Source organism: Sturnira hondurensis, unplaced genomic scaffold, assembly GCF_014824575.4.
Source record: "Sturnira hondurensis isolate 20B ecotype Veracruz unplaced genomic scaffold, ASM1482457v3 Scaffold0016433, whole genome shotgun sequence".
In the NCBI taxonomy this organism is placed as follows: domain Eukaryota; kingdom Metazoa; phylum Chordata; class Mammalia; order Chiroptera; family Phyllostomidae; genus Sturnira; species Sturnira hondurensis.
In genome coordinates, this window is record NW_028089064.1 from 1,504,425 (window position 1) to 1,517,418 (window position 12,994).

Genomic DNA, 12,994 nt, shown 5'->3' on the forward strand with positions numbered 1-12,994 from the left:
CTTCAGGACAGCATGGATAGAACCGGATAGCCTTACACTAAGTGAAATAAGCCAGGCGGTGAAAGACAAGTACGATATGATGTCACTTATAAGTGGAAACTAGTTAACAAAACAAACAAATGAGCAAAATAGAACTAGAGACTTGGAAATAAAGAATAAACTGACACTAACGAGAGAGGGGGGGGGGGCAAGGAATAATGGGAAAAGAAGGAGAAAGGGCTAGCGAAGGAACACAAACAGAGGACCCATAGGCATGGACAATGGGGTGGGGATTGACTAATGGATTGGCAGGAAATGAGGCTGGGTTGAGCAAGGGGAGAAAAAGCAGGACAACTGTAACTGAATGAAATTTTAAAAAATATAATATTATTACCAAAAATGATAATCATTCAAATTGTTAATGCTAAGCTTATTTTAGAATCATTGCATATTAATTGTTCTAAATATTTACTGACAATTTTTTATTGACAAGTTTTTACTAAAAACTTCCTTTCTGACAAGTTTTTACTAAAACTTGACAATGATACTATGATGCAGGTAAAAATATCACTTTTAATGGGAAAAAGAGAAAACAGGTTTAGAAAAGTTGTGCCTTGCCCAAGTTTACATGGCTAGGAGGTTATAGGGCTGCAACCTGAAGAGTGATCTGTTTTTTTCTTTTTTTATTTAATTCTTGTTCAAGTACAGTTTTCTGTCTTATATTCTCAGCCCTGCCCCCACCCAGTGCTCCCTACCTCCCTCCCATTTCCGTCCCCCACCTTAGTTATTGTCCATGTGTCCTTTATACTTGTTCATCTGAGTCCATCCCCTTTTCCCCTATGATTCTCTCCCCTCTCCTCTCTGGACCCTGTCAGCCTGCTCCGTATTTGAGTGTCATTTGTCATATTTTGCTTGCTTGTTTGTTTTGTTGTTTAGATTCCTGTTAAAGGTGAGATCATATGGTATTTGTCTTTCATTGCCTGGCTTATTTCGCTCAACATAATGTTCTCTAGTTCCATCCATGATGTTGCAAAACGTAGAAGCTCCTTCTTCCTTTCTGCAGCATAGAAGTCCATTGTGTAAATGTACCATAGCTTTTTGATCCAGTCATTTACTGATGGGCATCTAGGTTGCCTCCAACTCTTGGCTATCGTGAATTGTGCTGCTATGAACATTGGGGTGCATAGGTTCTTTTGGATTGGTATTTCGGGGATCTTAGGATATATTCCTAATAGTGGAATTGCTTGGTCAAAAGGCACGTTCATTTTTAGTTTTCTTAGAAAGTTCCATACTGTTTTCCATAGTGGTTGTACCAGTCTGCAATCCCACCAACAGTGAACTAGGGTCCCCTTTTCCCCAGTACCTCTCCAGCACTTGTTGTTTGTTTCTTTGTTTATCATAGCCATTCTGACTGGTGTAAAGTGGTATCTCACTGTGGTTTTAATTTGCATTTCTCTGATAGCTAGCGATATTGAGTATCTTTTCATGTGTCTCTGGATTCTCTGTATGTCCTCCTTGGAGAAATGTCTGTTCAAGTCCTTTGCCCACTTTTTAATTGGATTGCTCGTCTTCTTAGAGTGAACTCGTGTGAGTTCTTTGTATATTTTGGAGATTAAACCTTTGTCTGAGGTATCATTGGCAAATATGTTTTCCCAAGGTGTTGCTTCTCTCTTTGTCTTGATACTGTTTTCCTTAGCCATGCAGAAGCTTTTAATTTTGATGAGATCCCATTTGTTTATTCTTTCCTTTATGTCTCTTGCTCTAGGGGATGTATCAGTAAAAATATTGCTGCATGGAATATCTGAGATTTTCCTGCCAATGGTCTCCTCTAGGGCTTTAATGGTTTCACAGCTTATATTTAAGTCTTTTATCCACCTTGAATTTATTTTGGTGTATGGTGAAAGTTGGTGCTTAAGCTTCAATTTTTTGCATGTAGCTGTCCAGTTCTCCCAACACCATTTGTTGAAGAGGCTATTTTTACTTCATTTTATGTTATTGCCCCCTTTGTCAAATATTAATTGACTGTAGAGATTTGTGTTTATTTCTGGGCTCTCCGTTCTATTCCATTGGTCTATGTGCCTGTTTGTATGCCAGTACCAGGCTGTTTTGATTACAGTGGCCTTGTAATACAGTTTGATATCAGGTATTGTGATCCCTCCTACTTTGTTCTTCTTTCTCAAAGTTGTAGCTGCTATTCGGGGTCTTTTATGGTTCCATATAAATTTTTGAAGTGTTTGTTCTATGTTTGTGAAATATGCCATTGGTACTTTAATAGGTATTGCACTGAATCTGTAAATTGCTTTGGGTAATATGGACATTTTGATGATGTTAATTCTTCCAATCCATGAACACAGTATATGTTTTCATTTGTGTCTTCCTTGATTTCTGTCTTCAGTGTTGTGTAGTTTTCTGCATGGCATTGTTTGCAGATGACATGATAGTGTACATGGAAAATCCTATATCCTCTACCAAAAAAACTGCTCGAACTATAACTAAACAGTAATCTAGATTCAAGAACTTGTGTTTATAATAATGGTGATGATGATGATAGATAATCAATTTAATGATTGCAAGTACTATGAGACAAGATGTCAATGATATTAAAAACAATGGTAATGGTGATTAAGCAGGTACTGGTGGACAGATAACTAATGTGATGTTAGAGGAGATAGTACTTGCTTAACCTATTTTGCGATTGGCCACTGTCCTCCCTTCTGAACATGAAGAACTTACTTAAGCTTTAGTTCCTTATTTGAAAAATGAATAAAGTGAGTTATTACGTCACTGGATATTAGTCGGGGTTTGCATAGGTTATCTCATGATAGCTTATCAGCACTCATGAAGTAATTTTACAGACAGTTGGAAAAAGTAAGTCTTTGAAAATGTAGTTAATCAGTTAATCAGTTCACAGCAAATATGTGAACAAATTTGGATTCACATCCATGTTTCTGTGACAGAAAGTTCATGCTTTTGTTCTTTCCACAGGCCCACACAGTTTTCCTAGCAATATACTTAATAAAACACAATATCACTGATTATACATTTGTAGATTTTTAATAACATTTCAATGCTGATTATTTTTAGTCAACTACAAATAAAGAAATTACTATGCCTGAAAGCAATGTATAACCAATTCAAGTAATAACTATGCTTTTTAAGAAATTATACACAAAAGCCTTTTGACAAAATGGTTGATTTTTCCCAATTCACACATCTGGCTATCTTATAGCTTTTTAAAATAAAGAAATGTAATTTTTAAAGTGTGAGTTTACAATGCATGGTGGTCATGAACTCTTCTCCATATTTCAAAACCAGACAGCCAGACACAGAGCTTTTCTGGGCAATCGGCCCAGTAATTCATGCCACAATACAGTACTGATCAAAAGTGCAGAGTGCCAAACTAGACTCCTAATGTTGTATTTCAATCCTTTAGATTCTATTGTGGCTGAATTTGGAAGAAAGGTGGGTTGGCTTACTACCATATTTCTCACTCAACCCTACATTGGAGGCAAAGAGCCAGACTTTGAGAGAAATGTGTGGGGATTTTTAAAAATTCCTTTATCCTATGTAATTACTCATAGAAATTGAACCCCTCTGATCACTGAAAGAAACAATTCAAAATGGAATTATGCCATCTCTTGATTATATGTAGTCAAGAAGAAAATTGGTTCATATTTTAAATAAAGTGAAGGCAACCTGACTAAAGCTAATAGCATTCAGCTGATTTCAAAATACTTTATAGCAGGACAAAAAATTCCAATAATAATTAAAAGTTTACCTATTTATTTCCTTCAGGTCTAAATCGAAGCATAGAGCCTAAGCTGAAATAGATACACTGATTGTCAATGGCATGATCAAGAGAAAATTAATGAAAAAAACCCAAATACCTGCATAGCTAACGTAGGTATACTAATTCATTTTGAGCTAGTGTATTGAGTTCACACAGTGATATACAGGATTCTTAGATCATATTTCCCTCTGTCTAATAAGTGGCCCAGACACAAGCAGATGTTTAATTATTGTCATGTCCCGAATTTTTTAAATTGCTCTCAACATAATCTTAAATTATAGAATTGGAGACTACCTTTTCACCTTTTGCAAATAGAATAATGCCATAAACAGTATCTGATTTTTTATTACCACAGCTCTATCTCCTTAAAATAGGATTATAACAAAGATTATGAGGGAACAACAGAACAAGAAAATATAAGATGTTGTCAGATAGATACTATAGTGCTGAAGAAGATGACATTACCTGGACTATTGTGTTTCCTAATAGATCTTGTGTTATTCATGAAGGACAGGGATATCCTTGGATATTTCTAGAAATAAATACACAGGAGTTTAGAAAATAGCTCTATCTCTGTTAGGTTCTTGGATGAATAATTTAAATTTAATAGTTTTGAAAATACAAGTATAAAAAACAATTGAATCAAAGATATCTGAATTTAGTTTTCTGTTTTGTTATGAAATTATAAGGGGTACAGATTTAGTCTCCATTACAAAAAGAATGTGCTCATTAAAGAAAATACTAAAAATATGTGTTTTATCACTTACAATCACTATGAATGTCTTTTCCATATTTAGTATATTAAGTCTATATATTGATTGTTGAATTGTTTTCTTAATGTTAACTAGGGTAGCTTAATTTAAATTGAGAATTGGAATCACAAGCACTTCTGTTATAGACAGCTTTTTTACCAAATTCACTCTGTTTATTATTTTCTTTTTTTTGTAAGGTTAATCAGTTTTCACTTTGAGCGAGACTAAAAAAATTTAATTTGTGATGTTTTTTCCTGAATTTTTTTTATTATTCTAACTTGAAAAAAATCAGCCTTCTGTATTAAATTAAGACTCATGTATTATCCCCTGGCTGGTATGGCTCAATGGATTGAGCATCAGCCTGTGAACCAAACAGTCCCAGATTTGATTCCCAGCTAGTTATTTGATTCCCAGCTAGGACACGTGCCTGGGTTGCCAGCCAGGTCCTCAGCTGGGGGAGTGAAGAGGCAACCAATCTATGTTTCTCCCAAACATCAATGTTTCTCTTTCTCCCTTCCTTGCCCTCTCTCTAAGAATAAATAAAGTCTTTAAATTTAAAACAAAACCTTCTGTGTTATATTACTGAGTTACAAATACATCATGTTATAACTTTGTCCCAGGGTAATAGTTGACAAAAAAAAAGAGAGAAAAAGAGATCAGTTGTTCCAAAAATCCAAGTGAGATCAGTTTTGATTAACATCAGAGATTCACTCTGAGTTCTTTTTAGCTGAAAGATGATTATATGGTGACAGTGATTTTTAAAAGTATAGTAATAAAAGATATTAAAATATATTTTACTCTTTTAATGTTAGCCACACTGAAGGATAGTAAATTCCCTTTGAAATTAAGAGTTTTAAATAACTCACACGACTCCACTCAAAGAAGACGAGCAATCCAATTAAAAAGTGGGCAAAGGACTTGAACAGACATTTCTCCAAGGAGGACATACAGAGAATCCAGAGACACATGAAAAGATACTCAATATCGCTAGCTATCAGAGAAATGCAAATTAAAACCACAGTGAGATACCACTTTACACCAGTCAGAATGGCTATGATAAACAAAGAAACAAACAACAAGTGCTGGAGAGGTACTGGGGAAAAGGGGACCCTAGTTCACTGTTGGTGGGATTGCAGACTGGTACAACCACTATGGAAAACAGTATGGAACTTTCTAAGAAAACTAAAAATGAACGTGCCTTTTGACCAAGCAATTCCACTATTAGGAATATATCCTAAGATCCCCGAAATACCAATCCAAAAGAACCTATGCACCCCAATGTTCATAGCAGCACAATTCACGATAGCCAAGAGTTGGAGGCAACCTAGATGCCCATCAGTAAATGACTGGATCAAAAAGCTATGGTACATTTACACAATGGACTTCTATGCTGCAGAAAGGAAGAAGGAGCTTCTATGTTTTGCAACATCATGGATGGAACTAGAGAACATTATGTTGAGCGAAATAAGCCAGGCAATGAAAGACAAATACCATATGATCTCACCTTTAACAGGAATCTAAACAACAAAACAAACAAGCAAGCAAAATATGACCAATGACACGGAACCAGCTGACAGGGTCCAGAGAGGAGAGGGGAGAGAATTATAGGGGAAAAGGGGAAGGACTCACATGAATAAGTATAAAGGACACATGGACAATAACTAAGGTGGGGGGGCGGAGATGGGAGGGAGGTGGGGAGCACTGAGGGGGCAGGGCTGGGAATACAAGAAAGAAAACTGTACTTGAACAAGAGTTAAATAAGAATTACAAATAAATAAATAAATAAATAAATATAGTGTTATCTTAGGTATATAGTTAGTTGGTATTAGCAAGTGGGGGCAGTTTACCAGAAAAAGTTTGAGTTGCAAAAAGAGCTTATTAAGAAAAAAAGGTACTTTCGAAATGACACTTTGAAAGAGACCAGGTGAGTATGTGGAGATAAATATATTAGGAAAGCATTATACTTAGTACCAGGGTGATCAAAGTTACCGAATGTCCAGTAAGGGAGCAGTAGGCAAATGTGCATGCTACTCACAAACAGAACCTTTGAGGGTTTAGGGACTGATAATTTGTGTTAAAAAGAAACAGTAGCAACAGATGAAGAGGAATGCTAAACCAACAGAAAAATTGTCCATATTTAAACATCACTATTATATAATGTGTGCTATGATGCAAGTTTCACATTATGATATACTAGAAGAAGCATGACCAAATAAACATATCCCTTTATGGACCTTGAACTAACAGTAATAAGCCAAAACTGTAATTTCTCATCTGCAACTTGAGCATCTAAGAAAAAATAGAGTTGGAAAGGTTAAAGTTGTATTTAAATGTGATAAATGGAGAATTTCTTACTAGTAAATCGTGTATTTTAGAATTTCTTCAAGAAACAATGAAAATGTTATATTTAATTTTTCAAACTAGCCACCAAAATGCAAATGACCAGCATTCTGAACAAAATACGCACTGGTAAAAATAAAGGACAATATAATAATTTTTAATTTTATTGTTCATTTTACTTCGTTAATTCTTAAGATTGAATGATTCAAATAAGCGATTTAAAAGCAATATATTTCTCAAATGAATGTTAAAATCCAAATCTAATATATTTAAAGTGTTCATTTAAAAGAATAAATTCACATTTAAATGTATTGTAAATGATGAGAGGAGATTCTACATTCCTTTAAAATTATACTCTGACACATCACAAAACATTGCATTTATTTTTATCCATATTATTATTCATTCTCAGAGTCTTACATTTCCTATATTTTGACTCTGTTAATAGTTTACTAAATATTCTGCAAACACCCTTATCTGGAGTTGCCATCATATAATGTTCACTTACAAATATCACAAAATAAATAGCTGCATGACGCACTGCGTGTGCATACATGGGTTTAGTGGTTTGAAGCCAATGTGATTTGTGTTCCTCATGGTGCAAAGTATGTTTCCAAACTGAAGAAGAGCCTACTTTTTCAAAAACTCTACAATTCTTACTTGATAGAGCTGATTTTTATGGATTCTTAAAACATGCGTGTAAATGTTATGAGGCAAACAGGAAGCAATTTGTACCTAAAATATAAAAGTGAGGAATATATTCTTTCTTTCCTATCAAACCCACAATTCTAAGAAATTTGTAAATCTCATGTGCAATATATAACTGTGTTTTATTCAAACAAAGCAAGACCTTAGTCCTTTCCAGTCTAGATGTTCTTTGTACTGATTTAAATTATAGTTTTCTCCTAAGAGAGGTAGAGAAGATAACCTTAAAAATTAGAATATGAATGTAATAGATTAGGTTATGTATTCTGATAACAAAATATAGTTGCCTCTTATATGTTTATTTCTTTATAAATTTAGTTTTTACTGTCAGATTCTTGTTTAGCAACCATCTTATTTGATTATCAATGCCAAATATATTGCTTTTAAATTTTATTAAACTAGCTTTAATTCAGCAAATCTAATAGTTTATACTTTTCCATTCTATATAAACTATGTCAGGAAATCTATAATATACAATATAATTTTTCTAATTATGTGTTGTCACCTTTATATTTTATAGCATCCCAGACTTGCTATAGTTTGAATATTTTCTTCATAATTCCTGGACTAGTTGCTTTATTTTTCATACTGAAGAGACAGTTAAAATACCAACTATGTATTTTTCTCCTATGTATCTTCACATAACTTTTACAAATTACCTGTACCTACTGTTGCTTTCTTCACATTAAGCCTAAGTCACAGACTGGGGAGTAATAGTATAATAAACTTTATTTGCTGTGATTGTATATATGTACGAAGGATGGGTAATTGGTTAAGGGTCAAATTTTTACTATAATTATTTTTTCACTTGGAGAATGTTTACTTGGGACATTATTCATCATAATTCAAACTTTTACTGCTAAGTTTAATATACAAATGTGTTCCTTAACATATGAAGATAGTTTGTACATCTATGTGTATGTTTGTGGTTGTGCATGATATGTAGGTGTATCTATATGTATTTCAGTGTGTTCATTTCTTTCAAGTTGATATCATAAAAAAATAAGAATCCATTACACACAAAAAGGAAGAAAAAACTAACATGTTTTGAAGGGAAATCTAAAAGGAAAAAAAGATTATCTGGAATGAAGTCCACACACCGCATACTTTGGACCTACAAGTTATAGCTGGTATTTGCTATTTTTTAGTGGATTTCTCTCTTATACATGTCCAAAAAAATCTCCTCATTTAAGTAAAGTTTCCTCTTCATTATTTACATATTCTCCATGTAAATGTAATATTTCTATAATTTTTAATAAAGAATGAAATTCCCATCTTTGTGCTCTTGAAACAAACACTAATTTATTACATTTGATACCTAACATTTCCAGTCTCTCACCAGAACTTTCTCTCTTTCAGAAAGAACAGCCATTGCAACACATAACCATTTCATTCAAACATACAGCAAATGTAATTTTGAAAACAGCAAATTCTTGTCTTTGTGATTCTGGTAAAACATTTAATATTAATGGCGATCTTTCTTTTTTTTTAGACAAAGAAGATAATAACTTGGGGCTTAATTTATAATATTAAATTAGATGAAGATTTACAAAACACTTTGAAAATTTATATTATAATCCAAATAATCCAAATCCTGTGTACCAAAGGGTCGCAATTTCGATTCCCAGTCAGGGCACATGTCTGGGTTGTGGGCCCTGTGAGAGACAACCACACATTGCTGTCTTTCTCTCTTTCTCCTTCCCTTCCCCTCTCTCTAAAAAAAGAAATTTAAAAAGTCATATAGTATATAATGAGTGCAATACAAATATTATAAATGCTTTCATATTTTTCTGCAGTAGTCAGAGAAGTCAGGAAAAATCATCAATTATTGTGAATCTATACAGTATGTTGTCTTATAATATAAAATTATCATTACTAATACTGTATAAGTGAAACAAAAGAAGAGTTAACTGATTCACTTGTTATTTCATTTTTAACACTTTATTTCAAAAATATTTTCAAAGTGATCACTAGGGGTCAAAATATATGTTAGAAGTTATGGACACATGAATCTAAGTATTTGATTCTGAGACATTCAATAATGTCAAGGAACATCAATGATTTATAGACTACTACAAAGAAAATGTAATTGTATAATATATATAGGACAGAAAGAGATTAGAAATAGTGCAAGATACTACAACTTTCATCAAGGCTGATACATGTGCATACCCTTTTTCCAAAATACTTTATCTCCCAAAGAAAAGTGATGTGAAACTTGGTTCTCAAAAGTGAGCACATAATTTCAGGCAAAGGGAGGAAATAGGATATTATAATAGGGAAATGTACACATGTAAGCCAAAGAAACACATTAGTACACATTATTGCAGTGGCCACAATAATATGCTGCTGAGAGAAATATATTTGATAGGCAGCCACAGCTGCTACACTCTGAATCCATCAATGCATTTTTGCCGAGGCTACACTTGTCACAGGCAGTTTTCCACCAGCACCTAAGCACAGCAGGCTTAAACCAACCAGATATGAAAATCCTCAGTCATAAGACTTTGGTTCAAAGAAACACAGTTGTCTGGGCCAAAACCTTCCCAAAACTGTGCTACAGGGTAAAACGCTACCCAGCCCTCTGCGCCTCTGGCTCCTTCACAGAATGCATTGCATTCCAACAGCTCTAACACAAAATAGAATATCAAAAACTCCATTGGCAGTTAGCAAATTTTGCCTTTGACAAATTTGGCAGCCCTGTCTGTTTGCCATATCAAAGAAATACCCGTCAAAAGATAATTTGTAAAAAGAAGAAATAATAGTGACAAAAAACTGAAGAAAATAAAACAATCAATAAGAAACTGAGGCATACAATTCCTTTTTGTCCTTTCTTGTTTCCATTCCAGTCTTTAGTCCCGTAAAGCCAGTCCATTTGAAAGTCATTCACTTTCAGTGAATTGAATTGGCTATGAGAATTGTACACATAGATCCAAATATACTTTGTGCTGAATTTTCTCTACATATTCAGGGGCATTTTTCTACAATTAAGTTAATGTGTTCTCTGATGCCAAATATACTTTTATATTCACTTGTGTAAATAGCTTAAAGAACATTTGGATACTACACATTTCTATAATGTTATAATAATTAGATTTAATGTATTATCAGAGTGTGAGTATTTAAAGTTAATGGCATTTTAATGTTCTTTATATTCTCAGTGTGAATATCAATTACAGGGATTTTTACCTCCTGGGACTACTGAGAACCCCTAATTTTCATCTTTCAACATACCTGTAAACTCTAGCAACAAGATGCAGATACTTTAGAAATTGTACTTCTAAAAACTTCCACCTTTCTGCTCACATGAAGAGAACATTACCACATCCATTGATTGTGGATATATGTTATACATAGTTTTGAAATGACTTAATTGCCTCAAGCATCAGACTCTGGTTGTTTTCTTTTTTCTCTCTCTCTTTTTTCTTTATATTGGGTATCAAAAGGTAGGTAGAGATACTAAGAGCAATAACAGAAATAGGTATAGATAGACCAAATAGCTAGCCATATAATTATTTTCCCTTTCAATTTAACTTACAAATAATTCTTAAGCATATATATTTTGCACATATATTTTCATTTGCTTAGTTCATTTTGTTTTTGTTATTTTAGGTTTGGTTGTTGATAGTTGTGAGTTTGGTATCATTTTACTATTCATATTTTTTATCTTCTTTTTCTTAGACAAGTCCCTTTAATATTTCACATAATATGGGCTTAATGGTGATGAACTCCTTTAACTTGACCTTATCTGGGAAGCACTGTATCTGCCCTTCCATTCTAAATGATAGCTTTGCTGGATAGAGTAATCTTGGATGTAGGTCCTTGCTTTTCATGTCCTGGAATATTCCTTTCTAGCCCCTTCTTGCCTGTAAGATTTCTTTTGAGAAATTAGCTGATAGCCTATGGGAACTCCTTTGTAGGTAACTGTCTTCTTTTCTCTTGCTGCTTTTAAGATTCTCTACTTCATTATGTTTTCACGTAAGTTTTCACTGTGTTGCTCTTTCTCTTCTCCTTCTGGCACCCCTATGATTCGAATGTTGGAACATTTAACATTTTTCCAGAGGTTCCTAAGCCTCTCCTCATTTGTCTGAATTCTTCTTTCTTCATTCTGCTCTGCTTGAATGTGTATTTCTTCCTTCTGGTCCAAACCATTGATTTGAGTCCTGGTTTCCTTTCCATTACTGTTGGTTTCCTGTACATTTTTCTTTACTTCACTTTTTATAGCCATCACTCCTTCCTCTGTTTTGCATTCATGCACAACCATTTCTGTGTGCATTCTGATTACCAGTGTTTTGGACTCTGTATCTGATAGATTGTCTATCTCTTCATTGCTTAGTTGTATTTTTTTCTGGAACTTTGATCTGTTCTTTCACTTGGGATATATATATATATATATATATATATATATATATATATAGTCTCAGAGGGCCTGTTATGTAATATGGGGCAGAGCCTTAGGTATTCACTAGGTCGGGGCAATCCACTTGGCTGCCTTGTGGGGCTGTATGTGGGGGAGGAGTCTGAGAGGAGATAATACAACTTGCTCAGCTCTAAGTCTGCTTTCAGTGACTTCCCCCACTACCTGCAAGCAAATTGTGCCCTTCCAGTGCTGATTCTCTGATAGGTGGGTTCGTATGGGGACCCAGTGGGTCTCTCCAATGATCTCTCCCATAAGGATAGGAGCTTCTCCTGCTGCCTCAACCTCCACAGGTTTTTTCAATCACAAGTTTTGAGGCTTTCTTCATCCACTCTGGAGCCCTGGGTTGTGCATTGTGTTTTGCTTCCCAGTTGTTCCTCTGGGTTCACCCCCCTCAAAAATGTGGGACCACTGGCTATGACAGAGCCACTTCATCCAGTCTTCCAGCTATCACCTTGCCGTGAGTCCTCTCCGCTCTGGCTGCTCATGCCCTCCTACTGTCTGGATGAAATGTTTCTTTTTTAACTTCTTGGTTTTCAAACTTCCATACAGTTCTATTTTCTGGAAGTTCTGGTTGTTTTTTTTGTTTTTAAATTTGTTGTTGTCTTCCTTTTGGTTGTGTGAGGAGGCAAATTGTATTTACCTATGCCTCCATGTTTGCTGGAAGTCCAAATTGCCAATACTTTAAAATTTGATCATAAACTAGTCTTTGCTGAACATAATGATTAAGACTTTAAATTCAAATTCATCTCATCAACTTGTATTATTATTATTTATTTCAAAATTGTGTTGTGCCAGCTTGGGGAAGTTATCTTTTTATTTTGTTTCATTTTTTTGTGTTGTCCTTTATTTCTTATCAGTTATTTACAATATTAGTTATCATAATTTCTTCTTATACTTTAAATACATTCACATATTGAATGTATTTAAATAGTATCAATATATAGTATTTTCAATGGAATAACACAGCAAATATTATATGTCATGTTTCTTGAAAATAATTTTAGTTCT